This window comes from Sapajus apella, unplaced genomic scaffold (genome assembly GCF_009761245.1).
Source record: "Sapajus apella isolate SASKATOON/1434 unplaced genomic scaffold, GSC_monkey_1.0 scaffold2, whole genome shotgun sequence".
Lineage (NCBI taxonomy): Eukaryota > Metazoa > Chordata > Mammalia > Primates > Cebidae > Sapajus > Sapajus apella.
In genome coordinates, this window is record NW_022436942.1 from 79,105,681 (window position 1) to 79,131,095 (window position 25,415).

The 25,415-nt window shown below is 41.0% G+C and overlaps 1 protein-coding gene and 1 pseudogene across 3 annotated transcripts in view; both read right to left on the reverse strand.

Annotated features, from left to right (window-relative positions):
• Nucleotides 1–25,415, reverse strand: part of SPPL3 (signal peptide peptidase like 3) — a 155,080-nt gene that overhangs the window by 81,362 nt on the left and 48,303 nt on the right. The window contains exon 1 of one of the 3 annotated variants that reach the window (XM_032241997.1): nucleotides 16,003–16,555. The exons of the other annotated variants lie outside the window; for them this stretch is intronic. The gene's annotated coding sequence lies outside the window, so the exon portion shown is untranslated. Of the gene's footprint in view, nucleotides 1–16,002; nucleotides 16,556–25,415 lie in introns of those variants that run through there. 3 annotated transcript variants of the gene reach the window in all.
• LOC116525821 lies at nucleotides 7,310–8,531 on the reverse strand (annotated as a pseudogene).

Below are 25,415 nucleotides of genomic sequence, written 5' to 3' on the forward strand. Positions count from 1 at the left end.
ATACAGGCTTGAGTGTAGTGAATGCATATTTACTTTTTCCTTAGCAGCTCTACAGAAGGAGAGGTGTGACTACAGTGGACCCATGTTGGGTATTTGTCCAGCATACATTCTTCCTTCCTCTCCTAGGAGAACCCTGATTTAGACTGTACTCACTCCCAGCGCCAGCTTATCCCAAACTGTGACCAAAAATGAGCACACGGCCAAGGCAGATCAATCAGGGCCAAGAAGATCTGATTCGGGGACTTCTGTTTAAGCCAACCAGGGAATGCTGTTCTAGTCAGTGTGGAGGATCAAGTCCTGGCTGAAGCCAGTCTTACCTGGATTTTTTAGTTCCTCTATTAGAAAAACTTATCATTTAAGCCATTTGTGATTTTTGTTCTGTAATTTGCATCCAAACATTCAACAGGTAAAATTTTTAGAGCAATCAAGGAGCATAAGTGAAATTAGAATTAGAGGTATTGCCAAGGTTCCTATTGTAAGACTCAAAAAACCTGACAAGCTTTCCTGAACTCATCCGAAATTTAAGTCTTTTCCTTTAAATAACCAAAGGTGGGAAATAGCATAGTAGAATCCCTAACTCTGAGGCTAAATGACTTTTTTCAGTACGTATGTACATGTGGCAACACACTCCTTCGCTGATACAGACTATAAAACAGTGTACTCACTTTGGAAAACAGTTCAGCTCCTCAAATTGTTAAACACAGAGTTACCGTATGACCCAGCAACTCCACTCCTAGGTATACAGTCAAGAGAACTGAAAACACATGTTCACATATACAAAAAAAAACAGGAACACAAATGTTCAAAGCAGCAGTACCCATGATAACCCAAAGGGAGAAATAAATGTCCACCACTGAGAAACAGATTGGAAATTCTGAGAAACAGATAAATTGTGCTACATCCACGCAATGGAATATTTTGGGCCATAAAAAGGTGTAAAATATGGCTGGGTGTGGTAGCTCACGCCTGTAATCCCAACACTTTGAAGGCCGAGGTGGGCAGATCACGAGGTCAGGAGTTTAAGATCAGCCTGGCCAAGATAGTAAAACCCCATCTCTACTAAAAATACAAAAATTAGCTGGACGCAGTGGCAGGCGCCTGTAATTCCAGCTACTCAGGAGGCTGAGGCAGGAGAATCGCTTGAAGCTGAGAGGCAGAGGCTGCAGTGAGCCAAGATTGTGCCACTGCATTCCAGCCTAGGCAACAGAGTAAGACTCTGTCTCAAAAAACAAACAACAAAAAACCCATAAAGGAGTAAAATACTAATACTTGGTTGACATGGATGAACCCTGAAAACGTGAAAGCTAAGTTAAAGATGTCAGACACAAAAGGCCATACAATGGATGATTCCATTTATGTGAAATGTCCAGAATAGGCAAGTAGATTAATAGTTACTTAGGGCTGAGGTGGGGAAACAGGGGAATAGAAAATGAATGTTCGTGTGTCTGGGTTTCTCTTTGAGGAGGATAAAAATTAGCGATGGTTGTACAAACACAGAATTATGTCCAGATGTGGTGGCAGCATTTTGGGAGGCCGAGGCAGATGGACTGCTTGAGCTCAGGAGTTCAAGACCAGCCTGGGCAACATAGACAAACCCCGTCTCTACAAAAAATATAAAAATAGCTGGGCATGGTGGTGTGTATCTGTAGTCCCAAGCTACTTGAAGCGCTGAGGTGGAATGACGGCTTGAGCTGGGAGGCAGAGGTTGCAGCCAGCCAAGACTGTGGCACTACACTCCAGTCTGGGTGACAGAGTGAGATTCCATTTCAAAAGTAAATAAATAAATAAATAAAAACCACAGAATTCTATATTATAAAGGGATGAACTTTACCGTTCATGAAAAACTTACTAAAAAAGAAAAAGGCTGGGCACAGTGGCTCACACCTATAATCCCAGTACTTTGGAGGCCAAGGTGGGCCGATCACCTGAGGTCGGGAGTTCGAAACCAGTTTGACCAACATGGAGAAACTGCCTCTCTACTATAAATACAACATTAGCCAGGTATGGTGGCACACGCCTATAATTCCAGCTACTAGGGAGGCGGAGGCAGGAGAATCACTTGAACCCAGGAGGCAGAGGTTGTGGCGAGCCAAGACTGCACCATTGCACTCCAGCCTGGGCAACAAGAGCGAAACTCCATCTAAAAAAAAGAAACTGAGATATACAATGCTTTCAAGTATTAAAATCTTTATTATTCATCAGTTTTCTTTGCTAGAGTACTTTTAGGTGAAAAAAGGTTTTATATATATCTTATATACAAAAGTTATATATATATATATCTCATATATACAAAAGTTTTATATATATACATATATATGCAAAACATCTGAAACCTTCATGTTATGGAAGTATGATAAATAAAAGACCAAGTTATATTTATTTTCTGAAAAAGGATGGAAAGAGAAATTGCCTCAGTTTGTTCATTCATGTGAATTAGGTTAAATTACTTGACTGTGTAAGTCAGAAGTTTGGAATATGAAACAAAATGTATTAATTGGGCAAGTCCCAGTCTGTGCTTTATACAATTAGCCCAATGTTACAAAAACAAGTATCCCTTGTTATCTAAATTTATTCAGTTTCTGAGTTTGGAAAGTGAAAGGTCAGACACAGAATGATAACTGAATTTATTTTGGTCAGAGAGGCTCAATATCTGACAAGCTAGCAATTACTTCTTTCTTCAAAACAAAATAAGCATCAATATAACATAGCTTTCTGCTTTCACCACTAATCAACAGCCTGCGTCACAGGATTATTAGCTTGTATATTTAAATGTGCAACTGTACTACTAGGCATTTCAGGTAAAATTTAACACTAAATAAACTATTACAACTAAAACTTCTATCATGCCCCAATATTTCTTGCTATCTGGAATAGTAAACTTGAGGATCTGCAGGCTGAACTGATTTAGATCACGAACACAGACTGTGTACAGTATTCCAGATAGAAAATAAAGTTTAAAATTGTGATTGCAAGGGGGCTCAAAATTTATAATTGTGGCCCAGGATCACACATAGGAAGCCGACATTTTTTAGGCAGATTAAAAAAAAGAACACAGTCATAAACATCCCCTGAAGGTGTACTTGATTCATAAAAGCAATGATAGCAACAAGCACCACAAAGTCAAAGACACCTACAGACAAGTATTAGAAACTTGTTCCTCAACCTAAGTTAACAGCAGAACATTATACTATACACTAAGAGGCTACAGAAACGGGGATTATAAAATGTTCCCACAAAAAAATGGTCCTGAAGAAATTATTTTTCAATAATAGTGGAAAAGGAAAAACTAGTCCATCTGGGCTGCTATAGCAAAATGCCTTAGACTGGGTAATTATAAAAAACAGAAATATATTTCTTCCAGCTCTAGAGACAGGAAAGTCCAAGATCCAGGTGCCGGTAGGTTCTGTGTCTGTGAAGAATCACTCTGCTTCATTGACAGCAGCTTTTCAGTGCGTCCTCATGTGGTGGAATGGGCTAACAAGCTCTTTTGGGCCTCTTTTACAAGGACACTAATCCCACTAATGAGGGCTCCGTCCTCATCACTTAATCACTTAGCAAAGGCCTCCATCTCCTACCACCACCGCCACACTGGGGATTAGGTTTCAATATATGAATTGGGTGTGTGGAAGAAGGGAGACATTCAGACCACAGCACAGAGTACAGCAGACAGAAGCCTTAACAAACATTCACAGTTAATAGAAAAAAATGTCAAGGGGGCACTTTTTAAAATGCAGAAGGAACTGCTGATTGCTGATTGATTGGTGACTTAGAAAGCGGAGAAGGCTGGAGGCAACGCTACACATCTACAACCATCTGATCTTTGACCTGACAAAAACAAGCAATAGGGAAAGGATTTCCTGTTTAATAAATGGTGTTGGGATAACTGGCTAGCCATGTGCAGAAAGCAGAAACTGGACCCCTTCCTGACACCTTACACTACAATTAACTCCAGATGAATTAAAGACTTAAACATAAGACCTAACACCATAAAAACCCTAGAAGAAAACCTAGGCAAAACCATTTAGGACATAGGCATAGGCAAGGAAGGACTTCATGACTAAAACACCAAAAGCATTGGCAACAAAAGCCAAAATAGACAAAGGGGATCTAGTTAAATTCCAGAGCTTCTGTATAGCAAATAAACAATCATTAGAGTAAACCAGCAACCAACAAAATGGGAAAATTTTTTTGCAATCTACCCATCTGACAAAGGGCTAATTAATATCCAGAATCCACAAAGAACTAAAGCAGATTTACAAGAAAAAAACAAACTCATTCAAAAGTGAGTGAAGGGCATGAACAGACACTTTTCAAAAGTAGACATGTATGAGGCCAACAAATATATGAAAAAATGCTCATCATCACTGGTCATTAGAGAAATGCAAATCAAAACCAAATTGAGATACCATCTCACGCCAGTTAGAATGGTGATCATTAAGAAATCTGGAGACAACAGATGCTGGAGAGGATGTGGGGAAATAAGAACACTTTTACAACACTGCTGGTGGCAGTGCAAATTAGTTCAACCATTGTAGAAGACAGTGTGGCGATTCCTCAAGGACCCAGAAACAGAAATTCCATTTGACCCAGCAATCCCATTACTGGGTATATATCCAAAGGATTACAGATCGTTCTATTATAAAGACACATGCATACATATGTTTATTGTGGCACTGTTTGCAATAGTAAAGACCTGGAACCAACCCAAATGCCCATCTATGACAGACTGGACAAAGAAAATGTGACACATGTACACCATGGAATATATGCAGCCATGAAAAACGATGAGTTTGTGTCCTTTGTAGGGACATGAATGAATCTGGAAAACATCATTCTCAGCAAACTGACACAAAAACAGAAAATCAAACACCACATGTTCTCACTCATAGGTGGGTGCTGAACAATGAGAACACACGGACACAGGGAGGGGAGCATCACACACTGGGGTCTGTGGTTGGGGGGACTAGGGGAGGGACAGCAGGGGGTTGGGAGGTTGGGGAGGGATAACATGCGGAGAAATGCCAGATACAGGTGACAGGGGGATGGAGGCAGCAAACCACATTGCCACGTATGTATCTATGCAACAATCCTGCATGATCTGCACATGTACCCCAGAATCTAAAGTACAATAAAAAATAAGTAAAAATCATGTTTATTCACACACACACACACACACACACACACACACACACACACACACACAGCAAGAAAGAAAGAAAGTGGAGGAGGCAGTACACATACAAAACAACTACTTTTTTTTTTTTTTTTGAGACGAAGTCTCATTCTGTAGTCCAGGCTAGAGTGTAGTGGCACAATCTTGGCTCACTGCAACCTCTGCCTCCTGGGTCTGGGTTCAAGGAATTCTTCTGCCTTAGCTTCCCGAGTAGCTGGGATTACAGGCACGTGCCACCATGCCCACCTAATTTTTGTATTTTTAGTAGAGACAGGGTTTCAGCATGTTGGCCAGGTTGGTCTTGAACTCCTGACCTCAAGTGCTCCGCCTGCCTCAGCCTCCCAAAGTGCTGGGATCACAGGCGTGAGCCACCACAGCCGGCCAAAACAACTATGCATTCTGCACTATTTCCAGGTTGAAATATATTAAATTACAGCCTCCAACTAGTAAACTTAGTTACTTATCTATCCCCAGGAGCGCAGCTACATGAGGACCACTGTGCCAGTGCTTCATTCAACAGTGTTCACAGAGTGAATGGATCCCATTTCCACAATATGTCTGGGTTCACACATGGGAGGTAAACATATACAAGTTTTAATATATAGTGACTTTCTATAGATTCACATTAGATAAAAAGTACATGTTTGCTATTCCCATTCTCTCTTAGAAAACACAATTACCCATTACATCTACTCTTGATACAATCCTTGGTGATTTAAGACTTGTCTATAATCACCATCTCCTTCTTCTATTCTCTCCTTGACCCATTCACATCTACTCTACTGAGAATGTTCTTGTCAAGATTATGAGTGACACTCAAAGCCAATGTTTTTGCTGTTACTCAACTCAACCTCTCTGTAGCATCTGACAGTCCCTCCTTCTGGAAATTTTCAACAGTCCCTCCTTGAAATTTTCAGCTTTTGGTTTCTCTGACACCACTATCTACTGCTTTCCTTCCACCTCACTGGCTGTTCCTACTCAGTCACATCTGCCAGGTCCCTTCTCCTAGAGTTCCCAAGGCACTAGATGTTCTCTTCTTCCAAATGTACACAATTTCCCTAGTGATCTTGTAAAGTCCAATGGTTTTAAAACATTTGTTCTCGGGCCGGGTGGGGTGGCTCAGGCCTGTAATCCCAGCATTTTGCGAGGCCGAGGAGGGTGGACTGCTTGAGGTCAGGAGTTCAAGACCAGCCTGGCCAACAGGGTGAAACCTCGTCTCTACTAAAAATACAAAAATTAGCTGGGCATGGTGGCAGGCGACTGTAATCCCAGCTACTAGGGAGGCTGAGGCAGGAGAATTGCTTGAATCCAGGAGGCAGAGGTTGCCCGAACTGGCATCATGCCACTGCACTCAGCCTGGGAGACAGAGCGAAACTCCTCCCAAAAATAAAGTAACATTAAAAATAAAATAAAATAAGACATTTGTTCTTTGCTGCTTAATCATAAACCTGCACCTCTAGCCCAGCCCTGCCTGGCCTCTTCCTAGAACACCAGAGTCATATATTTGATTGCTAATTTGACATCTCCAACTGGCTCTCTAATAGGTATCTTAAAATGGACAAAACAGAACTCTTGATTTTCCTCAAAAACCTGCTCCCCTCCCACCCCCCGTTTCCACTGTTTCAGTAAAGGCATCATTCACCCTGGCATTCATGGTAAAATCTATAGCACAAGTAAATGAACCATACCTCCAAAACATAGCCCAAACCCTTCCACTTCTCTCCTTCTCTGTTATTAGCACCCTAATTAAAGTCACTACCAACTACACTACTGCAATAGCCTCCTAACTAGTTTTACTGCCATTTTCCTTCACTGAAGACACACAACCAATTCTTTATGCCTGGAGTGCACTGCCATGCCTCTGATCCTCTAATGGCCTCCCACCATGCTGATAACACCCAAGCTCCTGGCTACCTATCTGACCTCAATCTTACCCTATTTCCCAACTGCCCCCCAAATTCCACACATATGGCTGCGTGCCCTTTGACATCTCAACACAAACACTAAGTCAGTTTTGCTGGTCTTCTTTCTGCTTTTTAACACCCAACTCATTTCCACTTTAGGACTGTTCCCTCTGCTTAAAAGATCCTTCCTACACCCTTTTTATGGCTGGCTCTTTTCATTTAAAACAAAACAAAACAAAAAGCCAAAAAAAGCCAACTACCAAAATGGATCTCAATGGAGCTCTAAAGCCAAGGGCGTGCCCAGCTCTCCCAACAGCAACTCCCAAGGCTAGGTGCTCAGGGGCCTACATCCCCTCTCAACCCTCAACAGTGAGTTGACTTTTCTTGTTACAATAAAAAAAACTGAGTAATATTACACAGGAGTACCAGAAACTGCCTAACTGGAAACAGAAACTATTTACATTGAATAAAAAGCCTGGCTGCAGGCTGCATGTGCTACAGTTATAGCACGGTGTGATGCACATGGTGACTGAACCATGGAGGCAGCTCCTGGCACTCACACTGGCAGCCACGTGTTTGCCACCATGAGAGTAAAGGAGAGGACAAGAGGAGTGAGAAGGAGGGTGTCGTGTTCACTTCTGGTTCTGGAGCTGACAGGACAGCCAGCCCGCTCCTTCATACAGCCCATCACTGCTGGTGGCACAGGTGGCCTGAATGTACCAGTTCATGTGGCACAGGGAGTGCAGCCCCAGCTTGTCTGTGATCTTGGCTGCATTCATGGCGTTGGAGAGGTCCTGCCTGTTGGCAAACACCAGGAGGGCAGCATCCCAGAGCTCGTCCTTGGGCAGCATCTTCATGAACTCCTCGCAGGCTTTGATCATGTGCTGTCATTGCCGTGCACTACAAAAATCAGGCCTGTGTGTTCTGGAAGTAGCGGCACCACAGAGGCCGGATCTTGTCCTGGCCGCCCACGCCCCACACAGTGAAGCTGATGTTCTTGTACTCCACGGTTTCCACATTGAAGCCTATGGTGGGAAAGGTGGTCATCATCTCGCCTAGCTTAAGCTTGTACTAGACCGTGGTCTTCCCTGCAGGATCCAGGCCCACCACGAGGATGCGCATTTCTTTTTTGCCAAAAAGGCCTTTGAAGAGGTTGGCAAAGATGTTCCCCACGCTTGTGCATAGGTGGAAGGACCCTGGTCACGGATACCTCAGTGGCTGCTGCTCCGAGCCAGGCACTGGTTTTGCTCCCACCATAGCTGGCCCTTTCTTTTTACTCAGACAGAAGCTTAAATGTCACCTTCTCAAACTGGCATTTTCTGCCTACCTCATTTCAGAGCCACCCCAATTACGGTTTTAATTGTTTGCCTGGAATTCATTATCAACATTTTTCTTTCTTTCTTTTTTTTTTTTTTTTTTTTGAGACACAGTCTTGCTCTGATGCCCATGCTGCAGTGCAGTGGTGTAATCTTGCTCACTGCAGCCTCTACCTCCCAGGTTCAAGCAATTCTCCTGCCTTAAACCCAAAGTAGCTGGGACCACAGGTGCACGCCACCACGCCCGGCTAATTTTTGTGTTTTTAGGAGAGATGGGGTTTCACTGTGTTAGCCGGGCTGGTCTCAAAGTCCTGTCACTATCAATATTTTTCTTAAGGTTAGCTCCATGAGAGCAGAGGCCCTGATGCCTCAATTACTGCTAGAACAGTGCCTGGCACATACATAAGAGCTCAGTAAATATTTTAAGTTACTGGATAATTGAAAAGTAGGGACATTCCAAGAGTACCAATAAAAGAATTTTCTACATAAATTCATTTCAAACACATGCACAGAAATGACCCATTTGTTTACCACGGCAATTTTATCAAAAATAGAAGCTGGGCTCGTTAAACAGATTTTCAATTATATTAAAAGCAATGGAATTTTATTGTCTTAAACTGATGAAATAACTGACAGTGTCTGGTTTACTCGCATGGCTGCTAGCTATTTCCATTTAAAATAGTTACCTGAGAATTTTAAAGCCTAAACATGTTTTATTCTATAAAAGCTACGGAGAGTAAAACACAAAAAGTGGAAAGAAGTCTCAAAATTGGAGTTTTAAAAACTTGCAACAAATTAGATAAAATATCTTAAGAATAATAAAGCTCTCAAGAAAAATCGCTTTTTTAAAATAAAATAATGGCTTGGAGAAAGCTGGCAAAATGGAATGGCAGTAGTCAGGTTTTGGGCATTTAGTTGAGCCATTTATAAAGTTTCTAAACTGGTTTCACAGAAATTCTTGGAACAAATTCCATATTTTTGTTTGCCAGATCGAGGGCAGGAAGAAAACACCCAACAGAGTTCATGTGGGTGGGAGTGTGAAGGCTTCTCTCAGGCCCTCATCTGAGTGTTTATGTTGTGACAGCAAACTCTGTGTTTAAGCTTGTGCAGTAATTAAGTAGTATGTTTATTATAACTAAATCTCAACAGACTTTTCTAAGATTACCACTCAGGCTCAAGAAGAAGTAAAACAGGATTCTAACTTATAAACAAAGTTTTATGTTACTGAATCCCTGCACCGATAGCCTCAAACTTCATCATGCACAGAACCAAACGTAAGGAAAAGAGAAAAGGAAATTAAAATAAACCAGAAGAAAGGGAGATGTAACAACAATTTCAACACTAATTAGAGAGAAAAAAAAGAAGAGAGGACTTTAGTGTCTCTTTGGGGAGGCTGGAAATAGGAATTCAGTTTATTTTTTTCTTATTTATTTTTAAGACAGGGTCTCACTCTGTCTCCCAGTACCCAGGCTGGAGTTCAGTGGCATGATCTTGGCTCACTGCAACCTTTGCCTTCCAGGTTCAAGCGATTCTCCTGCCTCAGCTTCCCGAGTAGCTGGATTATAGGCACCCACCACCATGCCTGGCTAATTTTTGTATTTTTTGTAGAGAAGAGGTTTTATTTTACCATGTTGCCCAGGCTGGTCTAGAACTCCTGAGCTCAAAGCGATCCACCTGCCTCAGCTTCCCAAAGTGCTGGGATTACAATGTCGAGCCACCATGTTTGGCCTTATATTTTTTTAAGTAGAGGCGAGGTCTTACTCTGTTGCCCACGATGGTCTCAAACTCCTGAGCTCAAATGATCCTCCCACTTCGGCTTCCCAAAGTGCTAGGATTACAGGTGTGAGCCACCATACCCAGTCTCAGTTTATTTTTAAGGTAACCATTAAACTACTTTGAACCTAATAAAAAGAGAGCTAATATTCATAATTAGTATTCCATAGCAGAGAGCTGTCTTTCTGTTCTCCTGTACCCAGGTACCATAATCATCCTGGGTGTGTCCCCTGGCTTTCAAAATGCCACATTGAATGTGAACTGTATTCATTTTAACTACTGAAATAAAGGAGATAATCACAGGTTTGGGGAGGGAGTAATTTTGATATGGGGTTAAATGTCTGGTGACAGAAAAAGAGAAGTAAGGCATTATGTAAAACTTAAAACTGGCCAGGTGTGGTGGCTCATGCCTGTAATCCCAGCATTTTGGGAGGCCAAGAAGGGTGGATCACCTGAGGTCAGGACTTCAAGAACAGCCTGGCCAACATGGTGAAACCCTATGTCTCCAACAAAAACAAAACAAACAAACAAACAAAAAAACAAAAAAATTAGCCAGGTATGGTGGTGGGAGCCTGTAATCCCAGCTACTCAGGAGGCTGAGGCAGGAGAATTGCTTGAACCTGGGAGCCAGAGGTTGTAGTGAGCAGAGATTGTGCCACTGTACTCCAGCCTGAGTGACAGAGCGATACTCCATCTCAAAGACAAACAAAAAACTTAAACCAAAACCTAGTCTTGTTGTTCATGAATACTGGTGTGAGATGGGAAGGTGGTACATGTGCACAAGTAAGAGTAGATTCTGACCTGCACTACTTACCAGCTTCTGATGAACTGAGCAGCAGAATCTATTAAAGGGAAAGAAAAGTCACCAGCATCGCCCTGACAGAATCTCAAGGCTGCTCTAGTTGGCACTGTAAGCAAAGTTGTACTTGCAGTGTTGTGCTCCAACAGTCACTTTCCAAAGTACCAGGATCAGGACATATCTCAAGGAGTCAGGGGAAAGGCCAAACCACAGCCATAAAATCACACTGAGGACCACAGGGATGGCATGGGTCTAGAGTTATTCTCACCATTATAGAACTAAGACCTCAAGTGAGAGTGCTTGAACATGCCAGGTAGCCCAAGAGAGGTGAAATACCAAAACTGCTATTTCTTGTCCAATCTAATGACTGATAATAGTGGTTATCATTAACAGAATGGTAAGGGTTTATTTCAACTAACTTACATGCCCCCCATTACCCAAAAAAAGTGCTAGTCTAACAAGTATTATTTTAGAATTGTTGTATTATTTTAGCTGCATATTTTCCATAGACTTGTAAATTAATCTACATATATTTAACATAAGCCACATTTATAATGTTCATAACTACTACCCTGATTGTTCTATTTCTCAAAAATTACGCTTAAATCCAAAAGGTTACAAAGGGAAAAGTTAGATTTCTCAAAGGTGCTTTAAATTACTGCTTTTTAAGCCAGGTGCGGTGGCTCATGCCTGTAATCCTAGCACTTTGGGAGGCTGAGGTGGGTGGATCACCCGAGGTCAGCAGTTCAAAACCAGCCTGTCCATCATGGTGAAACCCCATCTTTAAAAAAAAAAAAAAAAAAACAGGAGAGAGACCCAAGATGGCCAACTAGCAGCAGCAGGATTGCAGCTCCCAGTGAAGGTGCAGGGTGTGAGTGGACGCCAGACTTCCAGATGAATTTTTGTTGCCTACGGAGCAGGAGATTCCCAGCGGGGGAGCCCCAAGGGTGGCCAGCGCAACTCTTTTGGCTGGCGCGGCTGTTTTGCCGGCGTCACGACAGTGGTTCTCAGTGCAGAGTATGTGGGACTGGGTGCCCTTTTAGTTGGTGTTTGGAGCTCCGGGAAGGCAGAGTCGCCCATTCAGAAGATTGAAAAGGGGACTGAAGCCTGGGGCCAGACCGGGAGATTCCCAGGCAGAAAAGCACCACGAATATCAGCAACGCTGTTTCAGCCGGCCTGGTCACCACACAGGAAATTGCATGGATCCCGGCGCCTTTTCGGTGGGCGACTGGGGCACCTGGGAGAGAATCCACCGTTCAATTAGGAACAGAAAAAAAGCGGGCTCTGAGGTGGGGAGCCAGGTGATTGGGCTCAGCCGGTCCCACAAAAAAACAGCAATTGGAAATGCTGACGGTTGAGAGTTTCACAGCAAGCACAGCTGAACCAGGGAAGGTCTGGCTCCGTGGGGGATGGGCATCTGTCAAAGGAAAACAAACAGAAATACCACCATGACCACTAAGCTGGATGTCCACTCAGAGACCCAATCTGAAAGTCAGCAATTACAAAGACGACAGGTGGATAAATCCACAAAGATGGGATCGCAGCTCCTCATCAGCAAGGGAACAAGGCCTGATGGAGAATGAGTCTGATGAACTGTCAGAATCAGGCTTCAGAAGGTGGCTAATAAGAAACTTCTGTGAGCTAAAAGAACATGTTCTAACCCAATGCAAAGAAACTAAGAACCACGAAAAAAGATGGGACGAAATGCTAATGAGAACAGACAATTTAGACAGGAATATAAGTGAATTAATGGCACTGAAGAATACAATACGAGAACTCTGCGAAGTATGCACAAGTTTTAACAGTTGAATTGCTCAAGCAGAAGAAAGGATATCAGAGGTGAAAGACCAACTCAATGAAATAAAACGAGAAGACAAGATTAGAGAAAAAAGGGTAAAAAGGAATGAACAAAGTCTCCAAGAAATATGGGACTATGGGAAAAGACCCAATCTACGTTCGATAGGTGTACCTGAATGTGATGAAGAGAATGAATCCAAGTTGGAAAATATTCTTCAGGATATTATTCCGGAAAACTTTTCCAACCTAATAAGGCAGGACAATATTCAACTCCTGGTAATACAGAGAACACCACAAAGATATTCCTCAAGAAGAGCAACCCCAAGGCACATAACTGTCAGATTCACCACGGTTGAAATGAAGGAGAAAATGCTAAGGGCAGCCAGAGAGAAAGGTCAGGTTACCCACAAAGGGAAGCCTATCAGACTCACAGCAGATCTCTCAACAGAAATCCTACAAGCCAGAAGAGAGTGGGGGCCAATATTCAACATCCTTAAAGAAAAGAACTTTCAACCCAGAATTTCATATCCAGCCAAACTAAGCTTTATAAGTGATGGAAAAATAAAATCTTTTGTGAACAAGCAAGTACTCAGAGATTTCATCACCACCAGGCCTGTTTTACAAGAGCTTCTGAAAGAAGCACTACACATAGAAAGGAACAACCAGTATCAGCCATTCCAAAAATATACCAAAAGGTAAACAGCATCAACATAATGAAGAATCTACATCAACTAATGGGAAAAACAGCCAGCTGGCATCAAATGGCAGTATTAAACTCACATATATTATTATTAATCCTAAATTTAAATCCACTAAATGCCCCAATCAAAAGACACAGACAGGCAAATTGGATAAAAAGCCAAAACCCATCGGCATGCTGCATCCAGATCCATCTCACATGCAAGGATACACAAAGACTCAAAACAAAGGGATGGAGGAAGATTTACCAACCAAATGGAGAGCAAAAAAATGAAAATAAAAAAAAAAAGCAGGAGTTGCAATTCTCGCCTCTGATAAAATAGACTTTAAAGCAACAAAGATCAAAAGAGGCAAAGAAGGAAATTACATAATGGTAAAAGGATCAATGCAACAAGAACTAACGATCCTAAATATATACGCACCCAATACAGGAGCACCCAGATACATTAGGCAAGCTCTTAATGACTTATAAATAGAGACTTAGACTCCCACACAACAATAGTGGGAGACTTTAACATCACATTGTCAATATTAGACAGATCAACGAGACAGAAAATTAACAAGGATATTCAGGACTTGAACTCAGACCCAGAACAAGTAAACTTAATAAACATTTATAGAACTCTCCAACCCAAATCCACAAAACATACATTCTTCTCAGTACCACATCACACCTACTCCAAAAGTGACTACATAATTGGAAGTAAATCACTCCTCAGTAATTGCATAGCATTTCACAGCATTTCACAGGTTTAAATGAAATACTGGTTGGCTGTTTGTTATTTTCCTCCCTTATTCCTTCCTGTCTCCACTGTTAAGCATAATTATTCACATAAAAGAGGTTTTCAATGCCCATTTTTAGACTGCATTCTAGCCTGAGCAATAAAGCAAGACTCCTCTTCTCTCTCCCTCTTTCTCTTCCTCTTTCTTTCTCTCTTTCATTCTTTTTCTTTCTCTCTTTCCTTCTTTCTTTTTTCTTTTTTCCCAAAACAAAAAACAAAAAAAATACTGCTCTTTCACCATAGCTCATTATCTCTAATGTGTAAGAAAATAGTAAGGAAAAAAAGTTCCTTAAAATTTTGTGCATAAACTACTTTTTATTACTTTGGTGTAATAACACTAATGACCAAACAATGAGCAAGCTACAGGTGATTTGTATAACAGTCAATTTTGGTTTTCTGGCAATCTTTCAAGGTCCAGGATGTAATACAAACTTGATTACTATGTAAATATCAGTCTCTACAAAAAAATTAAAAATTAGCTGGGCATGGTAGCCCATGTCTACATTCTCAGCTACTCAGGAGGCTGAGACCTGAGGATTGTGTGAGCCCAGGAATTTGAGGCTGCAGTGAGCTATAGTCATACCACTGCATTCCAGCCTCAGCAACAGAGTGTGAGAGCCTCCCTCTAAAAACAGAAAAACAAAACAAAAACACAAACAATAATAATAAAAAGTAAAACTAAACCTAAACTTTACCCCGATACTCTTTTTTCCCTTTAACAAAGTTACCAGACACGGGCTCAACTCTAACAAGCATCTATCAGTCCTCTAAAAAAGTAAAAAATAATTTCAGGTAATTGGTACCAACTTCTACAATGTTGTAGCCAACTAGCAGCACAATTTCCAAAGATACTTTATTGTTTAAGTAGCTACTAATAGGTTAACAAAACGCCACAGAGGCAGGTGAAATAGGATGATCTGTCTAAACTAGTAATGGATTAAAAGATCTTGAATGGTCATGTTATTAATATATAGCAAATACAGGTAAAATCACAAATTTTACTTAGAAAATCCAAATCGCTCTAAAAAACAGATCAATATATATTCTGTATGAAGTGATTTTTGCACGGGGCATCTGAGAATACGTCCAAGAAAATGTCTAGCTTCTATCAGTCATCCTAGTTAGCTATGAAGAAGCTTGACTAGTGGGCAATGCATGTAGTCTTTACCTTTTGGGACTAGGAAAATCCTATTTATCCGAGACTCCTAAAAACCCCCCTGGGTTATAAGTTCTGAATCTTCTCACACATACCCTTCCCCCTAAAATTCTCATGTCCTCAGGCCTGACCACTCCTTTGTGACAGTTGCTGCCTTATAAAGACATAATTCCAGTGTGAAGTATTTCTATTGGAAAATCTGGGATTGACAGGAAGTTGACAAGGACTCAGTAAAAATAACCATTCCTAACAAAGTATATATATATAAACAGGCAGTCACTGGTCAGACGCTTTCCTCAGCTGAGTCACTGGACCATGGAAAACCCCAAGTTTGCACCTGAAAGGCTCTGAAATACTACCCTCTGGAGTGCAAATATAAAACACATTAGGCTTGGAGAAACTGCTCTAAAGCAACTTGTTGGATCAGCTAGATTTAGAAATATAATGGATGGTTGGTAAAAGGTAACTCTAGGAGCTGCCAAGAAAAACTCAGTTCCAAGAACCCTTCCCATAAAATTAGGCTTTCCAGAGACACTCATCTAAGATGTTCCAGAGAGGTTTAATGAGTCCTCTCTGCTGTCCCTTTCAAATCTAAATACTTACTCAAAAAGTCTCTAGAGCCATCTGTTAAGGCCAAAGGAAATCGTCCCGATATGTTCACATCACAAAAGTTTATGCCACATTGTAAGGAAGTCTAAAAAGCCAAATGCATGCACAACTACTTGGGAGGTTGAAGTGGGAAGACTGGCTCAACCCAAGAGTTCAGGACCAGCCTCAAAAAATAAATAAATAAATAAATAGCCAAATGCTGCTACTCCAGACTTGATATACAGTGAAAAAGAATGAAAGAATGTTAGGTCTTTTGACAGTGGACTTTACAGTTTCTCAAAAACTTTCCCTTTTAATATATGAGTAACACCCTACATTAGTTTTCTATGGCTGCTGTAGAAATTACCACAAATACTGACTTCACACAAGTGTATTCTCAGTTCCAGAAGTCATGAATCTGAAATGGCTTTTACAGGGCTGGTTGCATCTGAGGGCTCTGAGGGCAGAATGCCTCCTTGCCTTTTTCATCTTCTAGAGGACCACCTGCATTCCTTGGCTCCTGTTCCCTTCATCAGTCACTACAACCTCTTGTTTCCATCATGAAATTTCCCCCCACTCACTCTGGTCTGCCTCCCTCTTCCAAGGCCTCATGTGGTCATACTGGGCCAATGCAGACAATCCAGGATAATCTCCCAACTGAAAATTCTGAATCTGACACATCTGCAGTGTCTCCTTTCCTATATTCATAGGTTCTAGAGATTAGGACATGGACATCTTTTAGGCATCATTATTCAGCCTACCACACACTTAGCAGATTTAAAATTCTACGAAGTACACTTACCTACAGTATCTCATTTAGGTACTCACAAGGTGTTATCATTCCTATTTAATGAATGAGAAAGCAGCTCTAGAAAACTTAATTGCTTGGCAACAGTCATATAGTTAGTGATAGAACTCAAATCAGAGATCATATGGCCCTAAAGATCATGTAATAGAAGCACACACCACTTCTCCTCCACCAGGCTGCCTGTAAATCACTGGCCTTTGGCCTTTCATTTTCTTACAAAGTTTTTTTTAATAGAATATATCTTTATATATGAACCCTTTTTTTTTCCCTTCTGAGACGGAGTTTCACTCTTGTCGCCCAGGCTGGAGTGCAATGGTGTGTTCTCACCTCACTGCAACCACCTCTCGGGTTCACGCGATTCTCCTGCCTCAGCCTCCTGAGTAGCTGGGATTATAGGCACCTGCCACCATGTCCGGCTATTGTTTTTTGTATGTTTAGTAGTAACAGGGTTTTACCATGTTGGCCAGGTTAGTCTTGAACTCCTGATTTCAGGTCAGGATCTGTCCACCTTGGCCTCCCAAAGTGCTGGGAATACAGGAGTGAGCAACCATGCCCAGCCTAAAGATATATTCTTTACCACCATCTTATCTGCTCATCCACCTTTTTTTCCTGAGGAAGGCAAGCAAATGAAGGAAAATGTCTGCATATAGCAAAGATTTGGTTTATAAGTCTACAAGACAATGCTGCATCTACAAGCAGAGAATTCCTGTTAGACAAATAAAAGTACCCTGACATTTTATCTGCCCAAAGGAATTGCACTTACTTATTCAAGTGTCAGATGGACAAACATGACACTAAGCATAAAATCTGTTCTTAGTAACTCTTAAAAATGTATACCATAGATTGTTTGGCTGGGGGACAGGGTGGCAAAAAATAAAAAAAATAAAAAAATACAGAAAAAAATGTACACAATAGTAGCAAAACAAGAAGCTGTAACAAACCATCATATTTCCTAATTCTTTTGATATACATTTAAGACTAATGTTAGCAAAGAAGATAGGATGCACAGCAAAGCACATGGAAAGAAAGTTGCAGCATTTGTTCAAAATGATGTAAACTCATGGATCTTCCAGACCAGTGGTTCTCAAAGCTGCTGGTGTACCCAAATCACCTGGAGGATTTGGTAAAACACCGATTGCTGGCCCTACCCCACAGTTTCCAGTTCAGCAGATCTGGGGCAGACCCAAGCATTCATAAATTTCTAAAAAGTTTCCAGGCAATAAAGATGCTACTAGTCCAAAGACCATACCTTAAAAACCAGCTTCAGATAAAATTCACATTTTCACAGCAATTCAGAAAAACTATTGAATATATTATGAAAGCAGGTATGGTGAATTTTTATTTGAAATAGCAAAAACAAACCCCCAAAACCAATGCAGGAAAACAACCACCGCCACCACCGCCACACACGCACACACATACATATAGACACACACACAAAGGGGAAAAAAAAGGCCAGGAGGGGAAAAAACCTCATAGTGACAGTCGGTTCCCCAAACAGAACAAACCTGAGCTACTCGAACTGAATTGCTCATGACTGTGCAAGTTATCCATCTGCCCTTTACTAACTGCTCTTCAAGGATTAAATGTGATAACACACATAGCAGCCTCCTGTGAGGGGGGCAGAGGAAACAAAGGCTCAGAAAAGCCAAGGGTTTACCATGAAGCACCAGGAAAAGTCTCCACATTCAGTGAGAGGTAAACATGGTCCACCCCTGAACAATTTTAGAATGCTGAAGAAACTAAGTTTTGGTGATATGTGCCGAATTACACTCTAGCAGTCCGATGTTAAGTAAATCGAGTACTGCCAACATACAATGGAGAAGCAGCAAGCCGACAGCACAGGTTTTTCTTTTTCTTTTTTTGAGACGGAGTTTCGCTCTTGTTACCCAGGCTGGAGTGCAATGGCGCGATCTCGGCTCACCGCAACCTCCGCCTCCTGGGTTCAGGCAATTCTCCTGCCTCAGCCTCCTGAGTAGCTGGGATTACAGGCACGCGCCACCATGCCCAGCTAATTTTTTGTAGTTTTAGTAGAGACGGGGTTTCACCGCGTTGACCAGGATGGTCTTGATCTCTTCACCTTGTGATCCACCCGCCTCGGCCTCTCAAAGTGCTGGGATTACAGGCGTGAGCCACCGCGCCCGGCCTTTCTTTTTCTTTTTAAATCATGGTAGCTATGTGCTGTGTGACCACCTTCCTTTTGCAACAGCTACACCTAGAAATCAATAAAACAATAATTGATGGGCAAGAGCCTGAGGTGCTATCAAAGCCAAACACATGTTAAATTGTATATTTTGTACATTTTATTAAGGCAGGAAACCATTTTAATAATACTAAAAAGATTTTCTAAAAGACTCAAGCATAAATGGCTGCCAATTGGGCCTATCCAAAATTCAATCAGCATGAACGCCCCAAAGTCTAAGGACGCATCTTCAAGTTACAGAACTTTGCAAAGGTTATCAACCCAACCAGAAGCTAACTTCCTGTTATTCCTACTCCTTTTAAATAAGTCATCACCAAGTGTTTCCAAAGCAGAGCATTTTGTTTTCTTATAATCAAAACCTGTTCAAGTGAGAGAAAACAGTGCAGTAAGAATATCCTTATATTTATGACATTCAAGATCACTATTTGGACCAAAGAGCATGTCCGGATTTTCAGCACCTGCATGTAACTGTTTCATGATGACCCTCCCCAAGGGGCAGGGAAGGAAGAAGTGTGCAGGGCTTGCCTGACCCTATCTCTAGTGTGCAGGAAAGAGGAGAGGGAACTCAGTATCCCTCCAGCCACGGTTTCTTCTCTTTGTATGGACGGATCACTAGACCCCAAAAAGTGCAAGAATGATAAGAGAAGGGGACTATCGGTGATTAATCCTTGTACTAATAACTTATAAAGTACACCCTCTCAGCATAAGAGATCCCATATAGCACAATAAATGAACAGAAATAACGGTTTTCTGGCATTTTGCAACTACCCAATTAGAAACTGACGAATGTAAAACAAAACAAAACAATTTTTGCGCTGGGCATGGTGGCTCACACCTCTAATTCCAGAACTTTGGGAGGCCTGAGATTAGGAGTTTGAGACCAGCCTGGCCAGCATGGTGAAACCCTGTCTCTACTAAAAATACAAAAATTAGCCGAGCGTGGTGGCGGGTGCCTGTAATCCCAGCCACGCGGGAGGGGAGGCAAGAGAACCGCTTGAAACCGGGAGGCAGAGGTTGCAGTGAGCCGAGATCATACCACTGTCCTCCAGCCCGGGCAACAAAAGCAAAACCCCATCTCAAAGAAATAATGGGAAGCTGTTAAGCCCAAATCTTATCACTGGCAACAAATATTATCAATTCTTTAACAAAATCTGCCAAATATTCAAATCTGAATAACCATAGTTTGTCAGTTATTCTTACAAGTAAAAAATGATATCCATGAAAAAAGATGCTAGGTCAGCATGTAACTCAAATAACCCTACAGGTACTTTTCCTTATAACAACCATAGTACTAATGCAGCAGAAGTGCCTTGTGTGTACTTCCCATTACATCACACAAAGCATTAAAAAGATATGCAATCTAGTGTCAAGATTTAATAAAAGGAGTATATTTTACTACTTCATTAAGGGCATTCTTAGGTGAAACTGGCTTTTAAAAGAAGCTAACTATAGAGTGTGTGGTGGTGAAAAATACAATGGCTATGAGCACGCTTTGGTGCCACCGCCTTGATTCACGCTTAGGCACCAGCAGTACCACAGATACAAATGTTAACACAGAGAAAAAGATAACTTCTCAGAAACATTACATAAAGGTTTGACCTTCAGGATCCCATGGGAGATTTCCAGAGGAATAAGGGCCACACTTTGCGAAGTGCTAATCTTGAGAAGCACTGACAGTTACCCAGTTTATCACTTTGTGGCCCTTCGAGATTGTTTACTCTTTTAATAGAAGTGTTGGCTACTCTGACACCCTCCCACGCACTCATGAGGTAATACTCCTGGTTACACACTGACTCTTACTGCTGCTGTTTCATGTCTTATCATATCTGTTGCTCCACACTCATAGTGAACTGGACACTACTCTACAATGCACTGCTCAATCAGAACAGCTCAGCATCTGATCTGCAACAGCCAGTACAGCATGGTTTAAGAGCACAGGCTCTAAAGTCAGTTTGCTTGGGTTCCAATCCTGGGTGTACCACTTACTAGCTATAAGGCCTTGTACAGACTATTTATCCTCATTTGCAAAATGGGTATGATAGTATCTACTGATGAAAGTTGTAAGGATTCAACAACCTATTCAGTGTTTGGCATGGGTCCTTACACACAGGAAGTGCTCACAACGTTACCAATAGTCTAAATATTACTATATTTATTAGTATATATTACTATAATACTGGGATAGTAGATGTATTCTAAGTTGTAGCAAAGAAATTTTATACAGTAGTCAAGACTAGGCTGCACTCCCGGGAAGAAGCCTACGCTCTAACAGCGGTATTTCCCAAGCTAGCCTGGAAACATCACCTAAGGCAGGGGTCTCCAACCCCCAGGACAGACTGGGACCGGTTAGTGGCCTATTAGGAACTGGGCCTCACTGCAGGAGAGAGAGGCAGGCAAGTCAGTGAAGCTTCATCTGTTTTTACAGCCTCTTCCCATCGCTCGCATTAACATCTGAGTTCCACCTTCTGTCAGATCAGACAGCAGCATTAGATTCTCATAGGAGGGCAAACCCTATCGTGAACAGCATGTGCAAGGGATCTAGGTTGTGCACTCATGAGAATCGAATGCCTGATGATCTGTCACTGACTCCCATCACCCTCAGATGGGACTGAGTAGTTGCAGAAAAACAAGTTCAGAGCTCCTACTGATTCTACATTATGAGGAGTTGTATAATTATTATATATTACAATGTAATAAGAGAAATAAAATGCAACATAATGTGCTTGAATCATCCCAAAAACATCCTCCCACTCCTTCTCATTCGTAGAAAAACTGTCTTCCACAAAACCAGTCCCTGATGCCAAAAAGGTTGGAGGCCTGTAACCTAAGGTACTTCCAAATCTAGATTACTGTGTTCCAACCTAGACTATACAGCATAATAAACTTTAGGGAAAGAGCCTTAGAATCCATGAAACAACACGTTAAGGAATTCCTATTATTATGCAAGGTTGGGACATACACCTCTAGAGAGAACATTGTATTTGAGGAATCTAGAACTATTAAACGACTGATAGTCAATCATCAAAAGTCATTTTCTGAATTAACTGAAATAGTAAGGCATAATTTACCTTGAAAAGACACCTCCAGACATGACAAAGTTTATCTTGAAAAAGACACGCTCAAAAAAAGAATTTAAAATGGAGAAATAATGCATTTCTTCTATTCTAAGACACAGTGTATTGTAAAATAGCATACATTTCCCAAAACAGTTACATACCACTTTCCTCTTCAGACTCTGATCAAAGTTTGAGCTGAAACTTTCTTCACATTCAAAGTCTAATGATTTTTCTGAACTTTTGGCCATCACCAGTTATGCAATAGTATCAGAGAAACATGTCACTTCTCAAAAGCCAGAATTCTGTTCTTTTTGACATCTTTGGGGCTGACAGCATAATTTCGAGGCAAATAAAAGAACATCTGAGAATCCTACGAATTCTGTATTTAGTTAAACTCAGTTTCATCTTTCCTCAAATAGATGTCCCTAGAAATTAAGCAGTTTCTCTTAAAAATGATGTTTTTTTAAAAAAATTAGTGCTTGAGTGATATTCCATCCCAAGTCATGAATCAGTCACAGTTAACCCCCATAATCTCTCAAATGCTCTACAATGTATTCCTAAGATTTAGCTATTTCTATTGCTTTTAACTGTATTATTTATCTTGGTACAGGCTATTTCCTATACATAAAATAATCCTTGTAGCATAGTCTTTTTGAGAAAGATAACCAAAGTAATTCCTTATCTAAATTTAACTTAAAATGCTGCCATGTGTAATGTTGCCAGTGCAAATAACTTTAATTAGGCGACAAATGGTTGAGAAGACACTTCCACACATGGCAAAGTTTATATACATATGCAGGCAATGACATCTGCAACAGCACTTGTGAATTTCTTTTGCCATTAAGGACTACAAAGGACCATCAAAAATATTTAACAGTGTTGAGAAAAAGTTTATCTTAGGAGTTGAACAACTATGGTATTAGACAATTCATGTATTAAAAATATTTTTTTTTTGAGATAGAGTCTTGCTCTGTTCTCCAGGCTGAAGTGCAGAGGCACAATCACAGCTCACTGCAACCTCTGCCTCCCAGGTTCCAGTGATTCTCCTGCCTCAGCCTCCTGAGGAGCTGAGATTACAGGTATGCGCCACCACACCCAGCTGATTTTTGTACTTTTAGTAGAGACGGGGTTTCACCATGTTGGCCAGCCTTGTCTCGAATGCCTAACCTCAAGTGATCCGCCCACCTCAGTCTCGCAAAGTGCTGGGATTACAGGTGTGAGCCACCGCATCCAGCCCATGTATAAAAGTTATAGTTTGCCCCAGGCAACATAGTGAGACCTTATCTTGACAAAAAATAAATTAGGCATGGTGGTGTGTACCTATAATCCTAGCCACTCAGGAGGATGAAGTGGGAGGATCCCTTGAGCCTGGGAAGTCATGGGTGCAGTGGAGCCATGGTCATGCCACTGCAATCCAGCCTGGGTGACAGAGTGAGACCGTGTCACTACAAAAGAAAAAAAATGTTAGGGAAAAAATGGTATCTGATAAAGTGGAATACGGAGCAAATTCAGTAACTGAGGACAAGAAGACAGGATATAAGGCACTTCTTTCAAAAGTGCAGTCTATGGACCGCCAGTACTGCCCAATCACTTGTCAGGTGGTCAACAGATAGATGATGTGGTAATTTCTAAGGAAAATCAATAAAATAATATTTTCATATACATCTGAAGTATAAGATTAATAACTTCACAGAAATCCTGAAGTAATCTTAAAGGGTGGGTGTGCCATAAGGACTGCTGTCCCAAGTTTACCACACCTAACATCTCCTGTTCATAATAAAAATTTTTAAGTCTCTTCATTATACTGAAATTATATTAATACTCTACATAACTTAAAAAATCATTACAATGTCCTAACTATAATATGGAGAATAAAGAAAAGGAAGTTAATTCATAATAAAACACTACTTAACATTAAAACTGGAGCATCAATATACTAGGAAATATCATGATACAGTAAGATGCTTGCATCAACATGAAACATCACCACGAATGTGACAGCAACAAATGCAAACTGAATCAGGTGTGTCAAATGGTGACTACAACACCATGAGGAGTACCGCCATAGGTGATGCATTTTACCAAAATGGGAAGCTCTTGGTAAAGCCTTAAATGAAAGGACATTACTCACTCCTTGATTTACACAGCAGTGCCATTCATAGAAAATGTAGTGTATTATGTAAAAAATGATCTGTTTATATGTAAAATACTTTAGATGTTTGAGTAATTAAAGGAGCTTCAAACACCATATGAGACAGAATAGTTATTCATTGTACAGCACTTTTCTGCACACTGCAAGACATCTAGCAGACCTAAACCCTGTCCACTCAATGTCTGTAATGACCTCTACTATGCTGCCAAACAAAAATGCTCTCACAAATTTCAAAAATGCACCCCAGAAAACGGTATTACCATAGCTGAAAACTACTGAGCTAAATGGGTATATATGACTAGGCTTGGGTATTTTAATAATCCTTTGCTTGCTACTATTTACTTCTTACGTTAGCGTTTTTGCTACTACACAGTATGACTTTGTAGCTGCAATTCACCATAATGGATCAACAGAAAAGTGGTTATGAAAATAGAAACTACTACATCTAAGCATACTACAAATATATGTGATTAAATATGACTCAAGTACAAACAAGAATGGGAATATATATGTTCTGGAACAAAAGAATTCTGAATGTGAGGATTTCAAATATGCAGCTGAGAATCCAAAACTAGGAATATCTGAAAACTGGATTTCACTGGACCAGAAACTACTCACCACTAGCATGTTGTCCAAAATGAAAATGTATCAAACAGTGACATAATGCCATTGAAGCTTTCATACTGTTTTCAACAAATTTAACCAAAACTGTTTAGCTTGCTGTAAAGAATGTAGACTGCAAACGAAAACATTCCATTTTAAATTATTATATTGTTAACAATGAAAAAAGAACATTCAGATTCAGAATAAAAGCAAAGTAATAAAGAAAAAATATACAAGGATAAATGCAAACATAAAGCTAGAAAGAATAGAAAGCAGAGTCTTGAATAAATGTTCGTACAGCCATGATCACAACAGCATTATTCACAACAGCCAGAGGGTGGAAGCAACCCATGCCCACCCATGAAATAACAGATAAGAAAAATGTGGCCCAGGCCAGGCGCAGTGGCTCAAGCCTGTAGTCCCAGCACTTTGGGAGGCCGAGGCGGGTGGATCACGAGATCAAGACATTGAGACCATCCTGGTCAACATGGTGAAACCCCGTCTCTACTAAAAATACAAAACACTAGCCGGGCATGGTGGCGCGTGCCTGTAATCCCAGCTGCTCAGGAGGTTGAGGCAGGAGAATTGCCTGAACCCAGGAGGCGG